Raw genomic sequence first — 22,217 nt, 5'->3', positions numbered from 1 at the left:
CTAGTTGCAAAAGCAGCACAGGTGGTAGCCATTCCAGTGATGAGAACCATGCTTAGCCTGTAATATCTGGTTAATAAAATCTTGAAAAAAAATAACAAAAAGAAGATAACCTGACATGTGGCTTAAATAAAACTACACCTGTATAATGCATTTTAATGACCAATGCCATTTTTGTGAGTCATTAACGAAATCATAAGTGATTATTTCTCTCTCTTGCTGGCTAACCTGCCTCTTTCTTACCTGGTAGGTTCTCAAACACAACTTTCCTGCCTGTATTGGATTCAGAGACATTTTCTTTTTCTTTTTTTTTTTTTTTTACCAGTACATAGGAATTATAACTCTATCCCCACAGTACATAGTTATGCAAATCAAATTATACCAAAGATGGGGCAGTGCTTACAAAGATAAAGTGAAGTATTACCATTCCTGGAAATGAAATGGACAGTGAAAATTCAAAGGATGGTCACTCCAAAAGACACACATTAAGCTTTCAAATGCATTTCGCAGACATATATTTAAGCTGAACATTGGAAGAGGTGCTATTCCCTGAGAATTTTGATTGACTGGTCTTGTAAGACGCAGTCTGGAAGGCGAATGCAGTAGCTTTTCCTATTGTAATGCATCTCATTTTTCCTCATGGATAATACATAAAACAGCAGCAATTGTTTACATCTTGGTGACTGTCCTTGAAAAGCTTAGGGTTTATTATCTTTCATAAATGCTTATGACCAGCAAAAAAAAAGAAAATACCTCACCTCACATCCTGTTGTGGGAGCTCTGGTTAGAGTCCAAATCATCTATATCTTAAGATAAAGCGAAATTATTCTCATATCACTCTCTCTCAATCTGGAATTCAAATATCTGATTTGATTTTGTTCTTGCATAGCTTGGCTCTTATAATCAAGTCACAAACCTGATCTGTGGAATTTATTAGAGAAACAAAGCAACTTCCAGGATATATTCCAGAATTTGCAAATAAAATCCTACCTCCACATAATCCCTGCTTCTATCTAAGATTCTCAGTAATTAAATATATATTTAGAATGGTGAGCCTAAAGCTTTGAAAGGTCTTCAAATTTTAAATCAGGTTGTCAATGATTTTTAACAGAATTTTAGTCATACATTAATTCCATTGTACTCTATTTATCTGGAAAATAATCATCTGTGTGATACATATAATGTTTATAGTGTGATAATTGCTAATTAAGCAAAATATTCAGTTTATTCAAATATTTTTCCTAAACAAATTCCTGAAAATATGAAAGTTTATTTTTTACTATTTATTGTTTTTTACTATATCAACAAAATATATAGCTGATTGGTAAAGGAGTGAAGAGAATTTTTCCTCTCCCTCTGAAAATTCAACTCTGTTGAAAGAAACTGACAATAGAAACATTAACAGGCAAAAAAGGCATACAAATATATTAATGTACATGAGCCCAGGAACCATAAAATACATGAGACTCAAAGAAGGGTCAGATAGCTGAGGTTTAAATGCACTCTTCATAGGTGAGGGGGAAATGGGAGTATGTAGACAATTTTCAGGGATAGTAAATGATTTTTTAGTAGAGTTTAATGGGCCCAAAATACAGACAATAATTTATAAATGGTTCCTTTGGAAACTTAATGGGACTGGCAAGTTATAGGAAGTTGAGGGGTGGAAGTGCCCTGTGAACAAATGTTGCCTTATTATGTAGATAAAGTCTCTTACGTAATCTCTGGAAGATGCCCTTAGAAGAATAGATGAAAAATCTGACTGGGTGTGTTGAGGATTTTTAGTATCTTCTTTTCTTTTGTGATTAATATTTCCTGTTTTTGCAATGGGATTCTGTGGGAACCAGGTTTAGGGCAATGGCGCTTCTTTTAGAAAGAAGTTTCCTCAGTCAGAAAAGGAAGTTCCAGACAGAGTACCTTCGTGAGTTTGAGAGACAACAAACAAGAGAAGGATAGAAAGTTTTTAGTTCTGAGGCAGCCCCTAACATCCCCATTTATTTTCATTCAAAGTGCTCAGCATGCCAAAACACCATAGTTTCCAGTATTGTTTTCTGAGCCCTAATATTGGCTAGGCTTTTCATTCAAACTGATATCTGGGCATCATATGGTAAGATAAGAAAAGGTCCCTTGAACCCATACACCAATAAATACTGTTGTGTATACAAGTACAATCAATTGGTTTGACTTAGTCAGAAGTTGTAAAAATGCCTATACATTAGCCACTAGGAAAAATGTAAATATTTTTTCTATTGATTCATTACACCAAATGTTGACCAAGCTGAATACCATATTGCCACCCAGTATGTTTACATAAAAACAATAAAAAAGATTATATATATATATACATTTTCTTTCTAGGTATAAGCCAGTGATAAAGAGTATGTAAGGTAGTTTGTAAACATACCAGCAGCAATCCACCTTCCAGCAGATGGTGAATACAGAACTGTGCTTAGCTCTATTTTAATAATAAACTCTTTGAACATAACAAGGCGGCGCTTCATGAAAGAGCAGTTGGCTGTTGCCAAAGATGAAAGGACGAAGTCTGTATTCAAAGTTGGCCTACCAAGGCCTCCAAGAGTGTTTCTGCATGAATGGCTTTCTGGATTCCCATTGGATTTTATCCCACAGACAAATTATAATGTTTCACATGGTCCATCACATTCTGAAGATTAATGCACAGACAACGACCTGGGGAAAAAGTCCTCTTATGACAAATGTCCTTTCCAACCTGTGTTTCATACAGGAAGAAAAAATAATAAAACTAAGTATATTCCCCTGAATATTACATTCAGTCTCTTGCTAACATAAAAATGCTTAGAAGATAGATAAATTTGCCTTATTTCAAGAAAGGTTCCTCCAAGGAGAGAATGGAATCCCTGTTTAGGATTGTCTTTAAATACATTAATCTGACACAAGTTATCAACTGTACCACTTCCATGTGTTGGGGTTCAGAAACTAATACCCCCCAAAAATGGCATGTTGACATGCTCAACTGAAAAAGAAGCCTCAAGGTCTCTCTGTTCTCCACTCCCTGACCCCTGACCCCAGCTCCCACTATCTCTTAATCCTGTCTCCCCCAAAGGACAAGATGAAATTGTTATCTGAAGTTCCCTTATCTGCCTAACATCTGGACCTGCCAAGGAAGAAAACAATCATCTCTGGTCCCTTCCCTGAGTTTTCAGTAACTGAACTCATATTGCAGGAAGAAAGGCTAAAGTCTGTCAACAGACTTTTGTCAAAAGCCATTGTCTGCTCTGCAGGCTCAACAGATTTTGTCGCAGGCCAATGTATGTTCTTCAAGCCCATTGAATTATCCTAAAAATTATTTACCACCCTGTAAAATTATCCACACTTCCCCGTCTCCCTTTCCCCTTAGAAGTAAATTATATAAGTATCTGTGCCCTATTGGGAGATGGAGCAATCGCTCTGCAATTTCCGCTCATGCATACTAATACATTTGTACGTCATTTCTCCTATTAATCTACTCTTTATCAGTTGATTTTTCAGCAAACCTTTAGACGACAAAGGGAAGGTTTTCCTTTGGCCCCTACACGTATTTACTCTTGATGCTCAACCTAAATGTGAACTTGAACAGATTTGCAAAGTCAAATGTCAGCAGGACAATGATGGAGAAATCCCTGTAATGTGCATGGGGAGAGAACTGGGAATGCTACAGTCACAGATGTTGGCAGCAACTCAAAATCAGGTAATACTGGTAGGTTACAGAGAACAGGCAGGACACAACCCTATCCTGCAGCTATTCTTTTCTCTAAAAAATAAATAAATAAATAAATAAAAATAAAAAACATATTTTACAAGAATGTGCAGGACATCTATTAAAGTATAAGAAGCCCAGGACAGAAAACATGGAAAGAATATCCAGTTACCTTCAGGGAGCTTAACATTCCTCACTGGCAAAATTCTAAGGCTGGCTGTTAAACAAGTAGATTTTAAAGGCAATCATTGGGAACCACCCTAAATTAAATAAGAAAAATCAGGCAAACTCACCATAACAGAAGGAAAAATACTGTAGAACAGCAGCGTGTTCATCAGAATTTATTTTTGAATACCAACTCAGGGATGAGGTGCAGTTGCTCACGTCTGTAATTCCAGCAACTTGGCAGGCCGAGGTAGGCTGATCACTTGAGCCCAGAAGTTGACCAGCCTAGGCAACACGGCAAAACCCCATCCCTACAAAGAATACAAAAATTAGCTGGACATGGTTGTGCACACCTGTAGTCCAAGCTACTCAGGAGGCTGAGGTGGGAGAATCATCTGAGCCTGGGAGTTCGAGGCTGCAGTGAGCCGTGATTGTGCCACTGCCCTTCAGCCTGAGCAATGGAGTGAGACAGTGCCTTTAAAAAAAAGAAAAAAGAAAAGAATCCTAACTTAGCCTCAAAATAGCTGTCCAAACTTGAGCAAGTTATTTAGCATCGCTGAGACTTTTTTTTTTTTTTTTTTTTTTTTTTTTAAATGAAGTTGATGTAGTAACTGTGGTTGTATGCAGGATTAATATTACAATGAGCTAATGATTCTAACGCAGGGTTTGGCACGCTGTTTCCTCTCCCTGTGTGGGATAATTGCTATTAATATGCAAAATAGTTGAAAAAAGGAGAGTCTGAAGTTAGGAATACTTATGAAGGAGTTTAAAGAAAACTTGAATTGTTGGGGACTCATTAACATTTATACAAAATCATTCAGAGTCCCAGAAAGATAAAAAGCATGACTCATGCTGTTATACCTACTTCACAGAAGGGGTATTTATACACAAAGATTCTCTTAACCCAGATATCACATGAGTTAGGGCTGATGTTTGCCTTTGCCTGCTTCCAACCTACAACCATTACCTAATACACTGACCTGAACTGTGAACCCATTAATTAAAATGCCACTAAAATGTCATTACTGAATAAATCTTTCTAGCTCTAAAATCTAAATAATTGGGAAAATATAAAATAAATAATAAAAAAGAATTGATAAATATTAAGCCACAAGTGGAGAGTCTAGGGTTAAGGGGTTTTTGTTGGTGTTTTCCCCTATAAAAATAATCCATATTACTAAGATGGTTCTGTGGGATCTGTTTTCCAAAAAGGTATCAAAGTTAAAAAATTTATAGAAGTAGCTTGACTGTATTTATGTTATCATCCTTGAAAAATGCTCAGTTCAAAAAATTATGAGCTTTTGGTGGCTTGCTTTTAAATCCAGTTTTATCCACTGATGATAGTTTCTTCTGTTTTAAAATAGATGAGAGTGCTTTGGTGATCATGGTTACATAGTATACATATTGAGGCCACACGCTGTCACCTGCTGTCATTCAGGAGTTCATTTGTTCACAGTTCACCTACTTTGAAACATCTGATTGTCTCAATTACCAGCAAACAGTGATTTCCCAAACATGGATGTTCTTCCATTAACTTCTAAAGGAAGTAGTTTGCTAAGAAGCTCCACCGCATATATCAATAAGAAGCCAGATAGCTTTTCAAAGGCATTCCTGCAGTGAGAACTCATTCAAGTGTCAAAGCATCGTTCTAATTGTAAAGTTAATTTTTGACCCTGGTAGGCTTGAAACATCCAAGGTTTAAATTTGATTCCCCAGATCCTACTAAAATGTAGAAGTCTAGAATGTTTCATGAATTGTAGAGGGTGCCCTAGATGGGAGGTGATATATAACATGATAGGGGACCCTCAAACAAGTCAGAGGATAATCTGGAAAAAAAAATCAATGACTCTTTCTGGGGTGGAGATTGAAGTATTGATTAGGCAGAAAGTAGTTAATGGTAAAAAGTAGAATTACCCTATCCCTCCACCCCAAAGATGACAAGAAAGATTTGTGTCCTCAGAGTAAATGAATAAAGGAGACAAACTACCCGTGGCAGAGAAAGGTAAAGTCACATCAACAGGTTGCAGCCTTGCTGTGGGTAATCTCTGGAGGTTTCTCATCTTAGCGACGTGAGAAATCATGATGCAGATGACCTAAGTCACACTTGCTTGAGGAAGGAGGGTATTCTGAGTAAGCCAGGAATAGAGAGGCACCTGCAAAAAGAAATAAGTTCCCACCAAGAGGCTGGCTAATATGGTTTGGCTCTATGTCCCCACCCAAATCTCATCACAAATTGTAATACCCCCACGTTAAGGGAGGAGCCTGGTGAGAGGTTATTAGATTATGGAAGTAGTTCCCCCACGATGTTCTTGTGAAACTGAGGGAGTTCTCACAAGATCTGATTGTTTTAAAAATGGCCATTTCCCCTGTACTCCCTCTCTCTCCTGTTCCCTGTAAGATGTGCCTTGATTCCCCTTTGCCTTCCACCATGATTGTAAGCTTCCTGATGCCTCCCCAACCATATGGAACTGGGGGTCAGTTCTTTGGTTTATAAATTACCCAGTTAGCATCATTATAGCATGTGAAAATGGACTAATATAGAGAATTGGTACTGGCAGAGAGAGGCACTGCTATAAGGATAACCTGAAAATGTGGAAGCAACATTGGAACTGGACAACAGGCAGAGGTTTGAACAGTTTGGAGGGCTCAGAATAAGACAGGAAGATGGGTGAAAGTAGGGAACTTCCTAGAGAATTGCATGGTTTTGACCAAAATGTCGATAGTGATATGGACAATGAAGTCCAGGCTGAGGTGGCCTCAGATGGAGATGAGGAATCTACTGGGAACTGGAGCAAAGGTCACTCTTGCTAGGCTTTAGCAAAGAGAATGATGACATTTTGCCCCTACCCTAGAGATCTGTGGGACTTTGAACTTGAGAGAGTCTGGCAGAAGAAACTTCTAAGCAGCAAAGCATTCAAGAGGTGACCTAGCTTTTCTTGAAAGCATACAACTATATGTGCTCACAAAGAGATGTTTTGAATTTGGAACTTATGTTTAAAGGGGAGGAAGAGCATAAAAGTTTGGAAAATTCACAGCCTGAACATGTGATAGAAAACAAAAACTCACTGTCTGCACAGCAACTCAAGGTGGCTGAATACATTTCCATAAGTAAAGAGGAGCTGAATGTTAATCAACAAGACAATGGGTATAGTGTCTTCAGGGCATTTCAGAGATCTTCAAGGCAGCCCCTCCTATCACTGGCCCAGAGGTCTAGGAAGGAAAAAATGGTTTAATGGGCCAAGCCAGGGCCCTGATGCTCTGTGTACCCTTTGGACATGGAGCTTGGTGTTCCAGCCACTCCAGTTTCAGCCCTGGCTAAAAGGAGCCAAGGTACAGCTTAGCCCATGGCTTCAGTGGGTGCAAGCCCCAGGCCTTGGTGGCTTCTATGTGGTGTTGGGACTTCAGGTATGCAGAAAACAAGAGTTGAGCTTTGGGAGCCTCTGCCTAGATTTCAGAGGGTATATGGAAATATATAGATGTCCAGGCAGAAGTCTGCTTTGGGGTCAGAGTCCTCCTAGAGTGCCTCTACTAGGGCAATGCAAAAGGGAAATGTGGGGTTGGAGTCCCCACAAAGAGTCCCCACTGAGGCACTGCCTAGTGGAGATGTGACAAGAGGGCCCTGCAGAAAGGTAGATCTACCGATAGCTAGCATGATGCACCTGGAAAAGCCATAGGCACTTAACACAAGCCTGTGAAAACAGCCATAGAGGCTGTACCCTGCAGAGTCACAGGCACACAGCTGCCCAAGGCTGTGGGAATCCACCCCCTGCATCAGTGTGTCCTTGATGTGAGACATGGAGTCAAAGGAGATTTTGGAGCTTTAAGATTTGATGACTGCCTGGCCAGGTTTAGGACATGCATAAGGCCTATGGCCCCTTTTTTTTGGCCAATTTCTCCCATTTGAAATGGGAACATTTACCTAATGTCTGTACCCTCATTCTATCTTGAAAGTAACTAACTTGTTTTTGTTTTTTTTGTTTTTGTTTTTTTTGTTTTTTTATTTTACAGGCTCATAGGCAGAAGGCACTTGCCTTATCTCAGATGAGACTTTGGACTTGGACTTTTGGGATAACGCTGGAATGAGTTAAGAGTTTGAGGGACTCTTGGGAAGGCATGATTGGTTTTGAAATGTGAGGACATGAGATCTGGGAGGGACCAGAGTTAGAATGGCATGGTTTGGCTGTGTCTCCACCCAAATATCATCACAAATTGTATTCCTCTTGTGTCAAGGGAGGGACCTCGTAAAAGGTAAATGGATCATGAGGGCGGATCTCTCATGCTGTTCTCATGATAGTAAGGGAGTTCTCACAAGATCCGATTGTTTTAAAAGTGGCAGTTTCCCCTGTGCTCCCTCTATCTCCTACTGCCATCTAAGACATGCCATGCCTCCCCTTTGCCTTCCATCATGATCATAAGTTTCCTGATGCCTCCCCAGCCATGGAGAACTGTGAGTCAATTAAACTTCTTTTGTTTATAAATTACCCAGTCTCAGGTAGTATCTTTACAGCTGTGTGAGAACAGACTAACACACTGGCCCTTAGTTCAAGGGCAAGAAGTAAGCTATGCCTGCCTCCACTTAACCCTGTCTTCACTCAGGTCTGCCTCATGTCATAGAAAAGCATCTGTGCCCATGATCAGAAAGAAGACCCTCTGTTTCATATTTCTCAACAACTGCTCAGCCCATATGGCCACTTTCTGCCATCTTCTTTACCTCTTAGTACTACTTGTAGTATCCTAGCCAGCCAGGCTGCTTCATGCTTCTGCATCTTAAGTCACAGTAGTGTCCCCAGCTCTACCACTCCGGTGTATCTTTGCTTCCCATCTTCCCTGGGAAAATGTTGATTTACTTTTTAAGCCTCCTCTCAGGCATTATCTCCAGAAAGCCTTTACTGACATCACCCTAGCCCCACACACTGAAGCTGAACAAAATGCCCCTTCTCTGTGCATTCTTATCATGGCCACATTACTTTTGTTATGTGTAATTCCTTTAAACCATGGAGTCTTTGAAGGCAGGCAGGCAGGGGCTGTGCAATATTATCTCATACATCCTTTCTCTGACATGTGAAAATGTAATTAAATTAAATGATCTGTTACCTGTACCTCCTTTAGTGGTACCTGTCTGGTGGCCAGAGAAGCATCTGTCTCACATACAAGTGGGATCTGAACTGTTTTAATTAACAGGATAGTCTCCAAAGGCAAATTTTGTGTAAACTTGAATCAAGGGGCTCCTGAGAAAAACAGATGATTTTCCTCAATTAGAGACTGAAATCTATGCAGATGGAGCCAGAAGATTAAAACTGTCATGGCACTGGAGCTATAAAACATGAAAAGAAATGGGAGTGAAATGATGGGTTCAAGAATCCAAATTAGAATGCAGGAAGTAAGTAATCATCCTAGAATAAAAAAGAAAAGAAAAAAAAAATTAAAACCTTGAAAACTAGGATGGGGAAGAAGACCAAAATCGAATGTTCAGTGATTAGGAATATGAAAACCTAAATTGGCAAGTCCACATAGTCACTCAGTTTAAGTCAAGGCCCCTCAAGGATCCTTTAGGAAACATTCTAACAAGAGAATCACCTCACTTCCTACTGTTTTTGATATAAACCTAAATGGACTGAGCCCTAGGCTCAAGAATAAAACATATATACACACACACTCATATATACTTACATACATTTCTTCAGGGAAAAAAAAGACTGAAAAACTTAACCCACCCTTAAAAAAGAGACTGGATTAAGTCAACCAGTCAACCAGTATGTTGGATAATAACTACCAGGAACCACAAATGTTGTTAGCACTGATACCAGTTGTAGACCAGAAACGGGATTTTACAACTACTGATGGCCCACAAAATGCACATCACTGATAAAGCTTGTGTTATTGCTTGCATGAAAACCGGGATATAATTCCTAGCTCCTTCTATAAGAGAAGGAATTATTAAGGTGACACATTCCCCATGCATAGTGAGGGTGTTTAAAAGTTCTAGGCAGCCTGAAAATACAACCTCCACTACACAGATCTAGCTCATGCATTCCTCAAAGCTATCCAGTGAGGAAGGTATTACCCTCCAAAATTTACAGATGACAAAAGTGAGGCAAACTTTCTCAAGATTATAGGGCTAGTAAATGGCCAATAAGGTTGGAATCCAATTCTTTGTACTTCAAACTTCATAATTTTCCATGTAATGTGTGCTGTCTCCCATGAGGACAACCTGGAGGCTGCCTGAAAAGTGATCATAGACAGGAGAAATCAGAGAGCCAAGCCTTCACCTACCTCAAATACAGTTCTTACAGCATCATGTCAGTCCTCAGTTACCCAGCACTTTGTGGATGCCTGGTCACTGGGCATTTAGTAAGCCCTTCTCCCACTTCCTCCCACATTTCCTATGCATTTTTTTCCTTTCCACAACTTGGGATAGACATTTAAAAATGCAGAAGGATGAAATGCTATTTTTTTCCCCTCTACAGCAGGGGAGTGGGAGGACTGTGTGGATTAACATCCTCTGTCAATTTTTTCAAAATATAAAGCTTCCTTTATCTTCCTTGCCCAAGATTCTGAAGGCCCCTTTCTCCCTGCCTAATTAACCACGAATCAACATAATTTATTTACATACATATGTTGTCTGCCTGTTTTCTTGCTTGCCTTTTCATCAGTTTTCAGTTATGAAAACCTGCACTGACGGTTGGGCAATGTGATTTCTGGTCCTGTCTGTAACCTCCTCTGGGAGGTTACTTTCCTTCTCTGTCTCAGGCTCCTCAATAAGAAGAGCAGAGCGGGGCTGGGCGCAGTGGCTCACACCTGTAATCCCAGCACTTTAGGAGGCTGAGGTAGGCGGATCACGAGGTCAGGAGTTTGAGACCAGCCTGGCCAATGTGGCAAAACCCCATCTCTACTAAAAAATACAAAAATTAACTGGGCATGGTGGCGTGCACCTGTAGTCTCAGCTACTCGGGAGGCTGAGGCAGGAGAATCGCTGGAACCCGGGAGGCAGAAGTTGCGGTGAGCCCAGATCACACCACTACACTTCAGAGTGACAGAGCCAGACTTCATCTCAAAAAAAAAAAAAAGTTCAGGGGCTGGGGAAGGGTTCTGACCTCTACTGACTCTTCTATCTTCACATTCTATCATTTCTTTCCTGTCCTGGGTAATTCACAGAGCCACTGAGAGGAACACATGAGATAATAGAGCTGAAAGATCTATGAATAATATACAGCATCTGAGGACTGTAGCATTATTTAAACCTGCAGCTAGTCCATTTGTTTTTAAGGTCCCATAGCATTGTTTTTTAAGGTCCCATAGCATTGTTCTTGCCAAGCCAAGAACCCTCTTGCCTCCAGCATTAAGTGTTGATGAAGATAAATAATTTGAAAGAAGAGAGCACAAGCAAGGGAGAGAGGGTAGGTTTGGAAGAGCCTTGTGATTTGAACTCTTCTTTTATTCCAGTTTTCCAGAGATGATAATTGGGCTTTTGGCTCCAACAGGAGCATTCCATGTTGTTGAAAGATTAGCAATGAAACTTCAATGACAAGAGAAACATTTGCTCATGTCTTTCTTTTCAAGCACCTCATTCCATGTCCATCCCACACATTAGCACTGTGCAGAGAAGGATAGGAGCAAGCAGATAAGTCATTTTACCAACAGTGACAATGTAGGACCTCGTTTTAATTTAATCATCAGGATAGACAGGATTTTTGCCTCGTAACAAATCACCAGGCCCTTTTGCTGGTGCTGCTTTTACACCAGATTGAGCGCCATCATTCTTCATGCTGCATTACATACATATCTTCATCGGGAGGAAACCCAATTTGCTTTGCATTGTTTGCACATCTTGAAGTGATATTAGGCAGTTATTTTCTGAGGCAAACTCCCAGTAAACATTTGGGAGTGATTGTGTCATGTCTCAATTACGGATTCCATTTGAGCAAGGCTGACATTTCTGAAACTCAGAAAAACTACTAAACCTTTTCTAAGGAAACAAATTATTTTAAACAATAAATATTCCTGTATTAAAGCATCCACACCCCCAAATGTAGTTAAGTATTTCTTTTCTTGCTCACCCTATTAAAAAGGCATAAAGCAGCACATGTGGTTCTCTGAAAAATTCATATATGCTGGGATAGTTTTGAACAAAATTTGTGAATTAAGAAGAGATGGACTGTTTTCACCAGGGGTGACTTTCTTTTCCTTGCTTTTCTGGATCCTCCTACTCCCATCTTCCTCTTCCAATACTTTGCAGGAACAAGCCTCAGGCTGTGAACAGATCCAACTATATTGTGAACAGAAGAGTCTCTCATTCATGCACATTTGAAGAGAAGACCCTCAAAAAGAGGCAAGTGCTTAGATCAAAGGAGTCAATACCTAAGGTGTGTTTTCAGGAGTCACATGACAGAAAACTTTTGTAGGCTAATGGGATGTCTCAGTGATACCAGTGGGCAGGTATCACTACTTGGGTATCACTTGGAGGTCCTCAAACACCAGTGGGACCTCAACCCCGGCTGCTGTCCAGGCTCTTGAGACCACTGCAAGAATGAATTCAAGGACCAATGGAAATACAATGAAAGTATAGAGATTTATTGCAAAGGGAAAAGTACATAATAAAGGGAGTGTGGGCATACTCAAGAGAGAGTCACGCCCAAGGGCCTTTGGAGCTGCTACCTTTATGGGTTTCTTTTACCAAGGGGTAGAATATTCATGAAAATTCCTTGAAGAAGGTGGAGGTTTCCTGGAACTGTGGTGCCACCCATTTTTTACACCAAATATGGATGTTCCTGGAACTGTCATGGTACTGGTGTGTGTGTGATTTAGTATGTTAATGAACATATAATGAGATCCTAGGTGAAACCTAGGTCAAATCCAGTGCCATATTAGGTTCAGTCAGTCTTACCCAGCTAGGTCCACAGTTCAATGCAGCCTCGAACTCCCAAACTTAAGTCATCCTCCCACCTCAGCATCCTGAGTATCTGGGACTACAGGTACATGCCCACTACACCCGGTTAAGTTTTGTATTTTTGGTAGAGATGGGGTTTTGCATTGTTGTCCCGGCTAGTCTCAAATTTCTGTGCTCCAATGAACTGCCTGCCTCAGTTTCCCAGTGCTGGGATTACAGGCATAAACCACTGCACCCAGTTGGAATTCTCTATTCTCCTGCAACCACCTTGTATTATTCCTGTTCCACCACTGCCTTTAACATTTTTCTTGATCAGCAGCCATTTTCCTTTTAATCAGGATCCCCATGTCACATCCAATTGTAACAAGAATTGGACAAAATTTGGGGGCTCTTGGTTTGGGGGACCTGTGATTTAACTAGAGGCACAATAGCAGCAAAGATCTCTGGGCCTTGCACTGTGCCACATGCATCACATATTTTTCCTCCTTAGACTCCACAGCAATCAGGTAAAGTAGAAATTGTGCTTTTTCTCCCATTATTATCTTGGATTAAGTTACCTGCCCAAGGTTGTACAGTTAGTAAGAGGAAAAAAAGTTTAAATTCAGATTTAGATGCCAAAATGTTTTTTCTTCTCCACTATACTGCAGGCCCCCCTATGCACAGCATCTTGTCAGTGCTACACAATTTGCCATTAATTGCCCCCTTTATTGCTTCATGATGTTAGACTTCCCTCTCAAGAAATTTTCAAACTCCTTTGAAGACAAGGACACGTTTTTCTCTCTTTCCTCTCAATGTACGGTAGATGCTGATATGGCAAAAGAACATTCATGACTAAGCATGGAGAGGAATGTAATAGGAATGTCATTACTATGGATTGTGTTGGGAAGGAATAAATAATGCAGGAGCCAAGTAAAGGAAGCTTAAGAAAACAACCATCAAATGTGAGCTTTAATAGAGTTATGAAGGACAGAAAATACATGTATTGGTGAGAAAAAAGGAGGACCTTAGGGGCACAGAATGGCCCCCAGAACCACAAAGAAGGAGGAGAAGGTGTCTGCAGGGATTCCCATGGTCATGACCATCACAGAGACACAGCATTGTCAGGGCTGATGGGGTCTGGTTGAGTTTGATGCCAGCACCAAAGAAAATGAGTCACATGATAATTACAGTAAAACATCACAATGTAGATTTGAGTAGATCACAATAATTTGTCCAAAACAGGATGCTTCTTGGCAAATTTTTCTATCAACCGGTTTGAAGGAACTCAGAGAACATCTGCTAACTAGGCATAATGAGTTCTTATACCTTACAGAATGTCACCATGAAGAATAAATGGCATCAGCTGCCACTAGGCTGTAGCATGCTACTTTACAAAATGATATGTTGTTATTAAGTGGCAAGGGATATTGATTTCTCAGTATGTTTCTTACTTGCTCAATTGCTTTGGTTACAACAACAACAGTGCATATGTTAAATACGCAGAGTAGATACAGAAGGTTTATCTTTGGGTTCTCAATAATGTGGGACTTGCTCATTGCCCTGGCAAATGACCAAATCCCCTGAGATCCACCTTGATTCTGTTCTAGCTTTTTCCTTTTCTTTCTTTTTCTTGCTGAAACATTTAAAATGTGAGAAATCGCCTCATTTGGAGTTGAGATGGCCATGTGCTTGAAGGGTGTGGTCTGGAAATCAGACAAACTGAGTGGGTCCCAGCTTTACAACTGATCACCAAGTCACCCTGCAGGTCATTCCACCAATCTGCTCTTCAGTTTCTCCCTCTGTGAAGGGAGAGGGTTGCCCTAAATCATTTCTAAGATGTTTTTGGTCACTAGAATTAAATTATTTTCTTGAGCTTTAAAGAATAGTTTTTAAAAATTCAGTGTACATTTATTTAGTGCCTAACATGTGTCAGGCATTGTTCTAAACCCTAGGAATACTTTGATTTAAAACAAAGACCCTTCCCTCCAGGAGCTTAACTTCTAATGGATGGAGAAAGACAGTACAAAAGAAAATAAGTAAATACGTATCAAGTTAGATTGTAGGAAGTACTGTGAAGATAAATGAAGCAGAATAAAAGGAATCTGGTATGGAATTCTGGAAGTAGCGATGGGATAGGAAGCAGAATCCTTCTTTATTTGGGGTAGTCAGTAAAGTCCTTGCTGGTAAAGTCATTTCACCTCAGAGAGGAGAACAAGATAGGAGGTATATTACACAGATATCTAGGCAGAGTACTCTAGGTAGAAAGAATAAGTACAAAGTCTCTGAGGCAGAAGTGGGCTTGAAATGTACTAGCAATCTGCCCCCACATGCCTTGAAATGGACAGCATCCAGAGGCTAATCTGGAAGCTGCCATATTCCTTGACTTGCCTTCTGCTCCTGCTCTTGGGTCAATACAGACAGGAACCTGTTGTGGTAGCATTGTGATACTCTGGGAAAATGCCTGCCTTCGAGTATAAAGAAAGTCCACAGTCACCCCTCTGAAACTGCTGCACTAAAGAAGAGAAATGTTTCAAGAGTTCATATGAGTCCCAAGTTTCCTTTGAGCAAGTTGACTTTCTTCTTTAAAAATAGTAAACATTTTGAATTTTTTTCCCCCTGAAAAAGGCAAAATTGAAATAGGCAGTTACATTTGGGAAGAAGCTAAAAGCAAAGTGTGCTCTGTGAAGGCGGGAGCGAGTGGTCTTCTGCCGAAGTGTCTGCCATGAAGACAGCATTTGTAATGAGAGCCGTGAAATCACCTTGTAGACACTTAATAGCTTAATAAGAGTTTTAATGGGTCTATTCGAAAATGAGAAACCCCACTGTATAAAATGGGCCCATAAAATGTTATGCTGCTGTGCTGTGGCCTCAAACAAATTGCAAATAGATCTCATGCAGCATCCTATAATATCAACTGCTGAGTTTAGGTGGCTATAGGATTTTGGCTATACTTGTCTCCAAAAATACTTAGGAAAGACTTCAGATGCCTTCAGAGAAGTCCTACAGAGACTGGTGGCTGACCCTGTGGGGAATCCTGAAAAATTTATGTTCATGTTTACTGCTCCACTAATTACCTCAGCTTACACTGATAGCCCTCTTCTCTGAATTTCTATATTTTTATATTATTACTAAATTTATTTACCAATCTCTGCTATTAGAAAGAATATACAAAGAAGAACACTTTATCATTCCCCTTCAGGTTCTTACCCCGTTCCAGAGCCTATAACACCTACCCAAGGGAAAAGGATGTTAAGTATCATGAGACTTACAAACCAAATGCCATAGGAATTTAGAAATAGGAGGTAGAATTGCTGTTGTAAATAATCAAGAAAGACTTCCTGGAGGTGGCAATAGTTTGACAAGCCTTGAGGTGAGGACTCTTTAGAAAAAATGAGTAATGCTACAGAGGGAAGTTGGTGGCATGTTGGCAGAACCGTGAGTAGACTAAAATAGGTAGACTGAGCAAACTTGAGTACAGAGGTAGTGAAGGCTAGAAAGCATGGTGAGAATCAGATAATGTATACCCTTTGTGAACCCTGAATATCTGAGACAGTCTCAGCTAATTTAGAGTTTATTTTGCCAAGGTTGAGGATGCACACCCATGACACAGCCTCGGGCAGTCCTGATGACATGTGCCCAAGGTGGTCGGGAGTCAGCTTGGTTTATACATTTTAGGGAGAAACGAGACAACAATCAATACATGTAAGAAGTACACTAGTTCCATCCAGAAAGATGGGAACAACTCAAAGCAAGAAGGGGACGTCCAGGTCACAGATATGTGAGAGACAAACGGTTGCCTTCTTTTGAGTTTCTGCTAAACTTTTCCAAAGGAGGCAATCAGAGATGCATCTATCGCAGTGAGCAGAGGGATGACTTTGAAAAGAATGGGAGGCAAGTTTGCCCTGGGCAGTTCCCAGCTTGACTTTTCTCTTTAGCTTAGTAATTTTGGGGCCCCCACATTTTCCCTTCACACCTTGAATCAAAAGTATTAAAAATTTGGATTTAAACTCTGGGAAAATGGGTAGCCTTTGAAGGCTTTTGAACAGAAGTTACATAAAGACTAAAATTGTAGCAATATATATTTTTAAGTAAAAGAAAACTGCAAATGATGTCCACAGACTTAAGAAAATACAACACCTAAACCAGAGTGGTAGCAATGGGAATGTCAGGCAGAGATGCAAAAAACAACTCCGACCTACCTGTACCAGCCATTCTAGCAAAATGTTAAACTGTTTGCCAAATGTTTTGTGCAAAATAACTCTGGGAGAGAGACTATTCCCCGCAACCCCATGTAGCACAGGACTGGTCACAAAACAGATCTCTATAAATATCTCTTGACTGGCTAACATGAAAAGCACCCATCTCCTGCTTAGCCTCTTCAATAGGCAATAAAGAAGGGTATTCCTTGGGTCCATTCCAGTCAAAGAATGGGCTACAGTCAGAGTCATGGTGACACATCAAAGATCACTGCTAGAAAATTTCCTCTGTGAAGACTCTAAAATATTGGCACATTCAGACTAAAAATGTACTTCAACAGCTATTATCCTGCTTCCTTTGCTGTGAGGAGGCAGAATGCCAGGATTCTTTGTAGCATTGGAGTGTTGAAACTGCCATTGCAAAATTATAACTGAGAAAATTATGACACCGAAAGATCTGACCTAACTAACTCTATCTTGCTTCTCACCTCCAAGCTGTCCTTGCTCATTCCTGGGTGTAGGCCCAACTAACTTTGGGAGGAACTTACTTTATAGTTCATAGTTAAAAACAAAGACAATAACAACCCTTTCCCAAAACAAACCTCCTTCTTGCCTGGGGAGTATACTGCCTTTGTAGTACTAACAAATTAGCCACAACAGTAGAAATTATGGTTTAAGAGTTATGCAGCTGGAGGTTATGAGATTATGACCTTCCCCAAATTGCTCCTGGGGATAACATCACTATGATAAAACCTAAAATCAGTGCTTGAGACATTTTGCAGACACTGCATTTGATGGATCAGTTGGCACCACGCAGGTCAATAAACTGGCTCATCTGGTCTCATGCCCTGACTCAGGTTAATTGACTCAGTGCAGGAGGACAGCTTTAATGCCCTATGATTTTATATCCCACTAGACCAATCAGTACTCTTGACTGATCGGCCCCTATCTACCAAATTATCCTGAAAATCCCCAATCCTCGAGTTTTCAAGGAGACTGATTTGAGTAATAATATAACTCTGATCTCCCATAAAGCCAGCTCTGCATGAGTGAAACTCTTTCTCTATTGCAATTTCCCTGTCTTGATAAATCAGCTCTGTCTAGGCAGTGGGCAAGGTAAACCCATTGGGTGGTTACAGTCTCCTAAATTAAATTTTAGAGCAAGTAATGGTGCCCTGCTTTTGACTATGATCACATAATGCCAATGTTTTCAGATAAGAAGTGGAAACATTTATGGAAATGTTTGGCGGCTGGGCATCAGTATTTTTAGTCTACTCTTACATTCCACAAAGAGGAGCGTATGGTCCTATGAAGAACTCTCACAGCATTGGTGCTTTGAAAAACTCCAGAGGGAAAATGTGAGCCCATTCACAGGACACCCAAGAAACCTGAGTAAATTGGAATGGGTTCTATAGTCCCACCTCATGCGCCATGCCATATTTGATGATTGCATGTATAGAGTCATGTAAGGGGTCTGCAAACCAAAAGTATCCAAGACAGGTCTCAATGAATTTAGTTCACTTTGCCGAAGTTGAGGACATGCCCCTGTCACAGTCACAGAAGGTCCTGAGTTCATGTGCCCAAGGTGTTCAAGTGATAGCTTGGTTTTATATATTTTAGGGAGAAATATGGCCTCAATCAGTATATGTAATATGTACATTGGTTCCACCCAGTAAAAAGGAACAACTTGAAGGCAGGCAAGGAGTCAGTGGGAGGGTGCCAGGTCATAGGTAGAGGCAAAAGTTTTCTGGGAGGCTGAGGCACAAGAATAGCTTTAACCCAGAGGGGTGAAGGTTGCAGTAAGCTGAGATCATTCCACTAAACTCCAGCCTGCTTGACAGAGCAAGATTCTGTCTCAAAAACAAATCTGATTAACAATTGGTTGAAAGAGTTTATATAAAGACCTCAAATTTATAGAAAGGAGTGCCTGCGTTAAGATAAGGTGTTGTAGAGACCAAGGTTTTTATTATGTGGATGAAGCCTCCAGGTAACAAGCTTCAAAGAGAATAGATAATCTTTAAGGTCTGTTTTAACGTTAATGCTGGTGAGTTGTTTCTGAATTCAAAAGGTGCACGGCATAATGAGGCATGTCTGACCATCCATTCCCATCACGGCCTGAACTTTTGTTTCAGGTTAACTTTGTAATGCCATCAGCTGAGAAAAGGAGTCCATTCAGTTGGTTGGGGTGGTGGCCCTAGAATTTCATTTCTGGTTTATACCTTTGTACTTCTGACAAACTATACAATTGATTCCCCATGAACAGTATTGAATGAAGAACAATTTTATCTCTTAATGTTTAAAAACAGTGCTTTCGGCTGCATTGGTAAATGCAATTTTTCCCTTGGTTTTCATGAGAATATGCAACAATGACAGGACACAGTGATTCCCTTTTGGAGCTTCACAGCTCTCCTGAAGTAGAATTTATGAACCCATTTTTACTGAATCTTCTAACAAGACAAAACAAAAAGATTGTTTAAGGTCTCCGGAAGCATTACTGTGGAAGACTATGCTACATTGATAGAAATTTTAAAGATTTTAAAGACAAAATCCAGTGTTGAAAAGGATGTGAGAAATGGTGACATTTTAAAGGGATACAGTTTTTTTTAGGAGGAAATTTAGTATTATTTATCAAAATTACTCACAGACATATTCTTTGACCCTGAACTTCTGCTTCTAGAAATCTGTCCTATAAAAATAATTATACATGTACACAAAGGCAAATATTAAGAATGTCTATTATGTCATCGTTTGCCATATAAGAAAAATGATGGCAAGTACAATGGTGTAGGTCATATTTCATCTATACTATAAAATATTATACAGGTATGTTTTAAACAGGGAGAAGCCTTTTATTTTTTTATTGTATGTATCTCTCTACAGCTTGAAACATTTTACGATGAATACCTACTTCTATATTAATTTAATTATTCATTTTTTTGTTTGTTTTGTTTTGTTTTGAGACAGGGTCTCATTCTGTCACCCAGGCTGGAGTGCAGTGGTGCAATCACAGCTCACTGCAACCTCTGCCTCCCAGGCTCCAGCTATCCTCCCTCTTCAGCCTCTCAAGTAACTGGAACTATATTCACGCAGCACCATGCCTGGCTAATGGGGTTTCTCCATGTTGTCCAGGCTGGTCTTTTACTCCTGGGCTCAAGTGATCTCTCTGCCTTGGCCTCCCAAAGTTCTGGGATTACAGGCATGAGCTACCATGCCCAGGTAATTTTTAAAATATTTTAATGTGACAAAGAAACTGGGCTAGAGTCCAAATTCTGAATTCATATCTACTGTTCATTTCATGGTGAAATAAATTGTAAAGGGCTTGTTTAGATCCACATGTTAAACAATTTAGTTCTCCCAGGATCTGCAGGGCACGTAAGTTTTCTTGGGCAGATGTGTTATAAACTTGAATATAGGAGTGTGTTTATAAGAGTCATTCCCTTACGAGGTCTGGCAGTGCTTTTTTGAGCTTGATGTTATCTGGCAGAGAACAAATAGATGGGGTATGGAGAGATAACACATGGGGGACAATACTGCTTTTTTATTGGTCTAATAGTTACTCTAATGTCTCCATTCACCTGCCACCTCTTCTAAGAAGTCTAATTTGTAATTCATACATTTATTCATTAAAATATTTATTGTTTTGTATGTGTCAAGTATAAGATACATAAGATACTGAACTTTTTTTTTAAGGAAGATAAAAGAGTACACTGGTACATAAGCAGATATTGAAAAAAGACACGAATAGGGGTCCACATGGTTCCTGTCCTGGCCTTTACGTTATGTCCCCAAACTGATTTTGATTATGTATTGACAATGCATACCTGAAAGAGCGTAGACGACATCTGATGGACAAATAGCTGGACTGAGAATCAGAAGTTGGGGATACTAGTCAATTTCAAATTCTGAGCACTTAGACCAGCTATTCAATTTCTCTGAAACTCAATTTGCTTATTTCTGCCTCTCACACTGATTTTTCAGAGAAAACAGTCAACATAACACACACATAAGTAATGCATGTAAACTACAAAAGAGCATATCAAAATATAAATTATTTTGGGCCTGCATGGTGGCTCACACCTGCAATCCCAGCAATTTGGGAGGCCGAGGTGAGTGGATCGCTTTGAGCTCGGGAGCTTGAGACTAGCCTGGACAACAAGGCAAAACCCCAACTCTACATAAATACAAAAAATTAGCCAGGTGTGGTGGCACATATCTGTGATCCCAGCTACTCAAGAGGCTAAATTGGGAGGATCACTTCAGCCCAGGAGAGCAGAGGTTGCAGTGAGCCAAGATCACATCACTGCACTCCAGCCTGGTTGAGACAGTGACACTCTGTCTCAAAAAATAAACAAACAAATACATTATTTTAATGCATTTTTACAACAGTTTGGAGACTTTGTAGAAAAATCCTCAAATTGTGTAGACTTCCACTTTTTCAATCATTGCATATTTTAAGGACACCATTGTTGGGTGAGGTATGCAGTAGAAATAACACTTTTGTTTATGGAGTAATGTGTGTAAATTGTTAGGTGGAAAATAACTTGTACTAATAGAATCTGTTTATTATATATGAGTATGGGTGTGTATGTGTCTGAAATAAAGGTTGGCTCTATAAGCTAACAAGATAATGACATAGGAAGGTGTTGAATAAGATGTTAAGCTAAGACCAAAAAACAAAATTGTCTATGAGATCAAATATATAAACCACCTGTCAAATCGAAGGACACAGAGTACCAATAAGGAGGAAGAAGCTGCATTGATAAAGGAAAGAAATACCTTTGGTCAGGGTTTGACAACTGGGAGTTATCATCCAAGCTCCTGGTTATCTCTTTTACAGCATTCAACACTCAGCTGAAGGGATAAAATTTTCCGGTAACCTCCTACACAGGACTCCACAAGAGACAGCTTCTCCCCTTGAGAGTGAGTACCAAAGAACCTGCTCAGATATGCCTGTTACATCATCTAAAAACAGAGATTCCACAAGGAAGACTTCATCTTTCAATTCAAGAATTAGAATAACATGTGACCTGCCACTACCTCCGTCCCCAACCTCTGTTGCTCTTTTCTAGGTAAAGGAGCAGAAATACATATTTTCCTTTTTGTTGTTGTTTGTTGTTGTTGTTGTCTGTTTGTTTTGTTTTGTCCTGGAGACAAGGTCTCTCTGTCGCCCAGGCTGGCATGTAGTGGTGCGATCATAGCTCACTGTCATCTCAAGCAATTATCCCACCCAAGTAGCTAGGACTGCAGGTGCATGTCACCACACCAGGCTAATTTTTTTGTT

The 22,217-nt window shown here is 40.0% G+C and overlaps 1 long non-coding RNA gene across 3 annotated transcripts in view; it reads right to left on the bottom strand.

The window, feature by feature from the left end:
• Positions 1-22,217, bottom strand: part of LOC112611528 — a 325,264-nt gene that overhangs the window by 193,865 nt on the left and 109,182 nt on the right. Inside the window, exon 4 of one of the 3 annotated variants that reach the window (XR_003116676.1) lies at positions 8,969-9,188. The exons of the other annotated variants lie outside the window; for them this stretch is intronic. This is a non-coding gene — a long non-coding RNA (uncharacterized LOC112611528). The remainder of the gene's footprint in view (positions 1-8,968; positions 9,189-22,217) is intronic. 3 annotated transcript variants of the gene reach the window in all.

Source organism: Theropithecus gelada, chromosome 18 (assembly GCF_003255815.1).
Source record: "Theropithecus gelada isolate Dixy chromosome 18, Tgel_1.0, whole genome shotgun sequence".
Lineage (NCBI taxonomy): Eukaryota > Metazoa > Chordata > Mammalia > Primates > Cercopithecidae > Theropithecus > Theropithecus gelada.
This window is presented reverse-complemented; position numbering and strand designations above follow the sequence as displayed.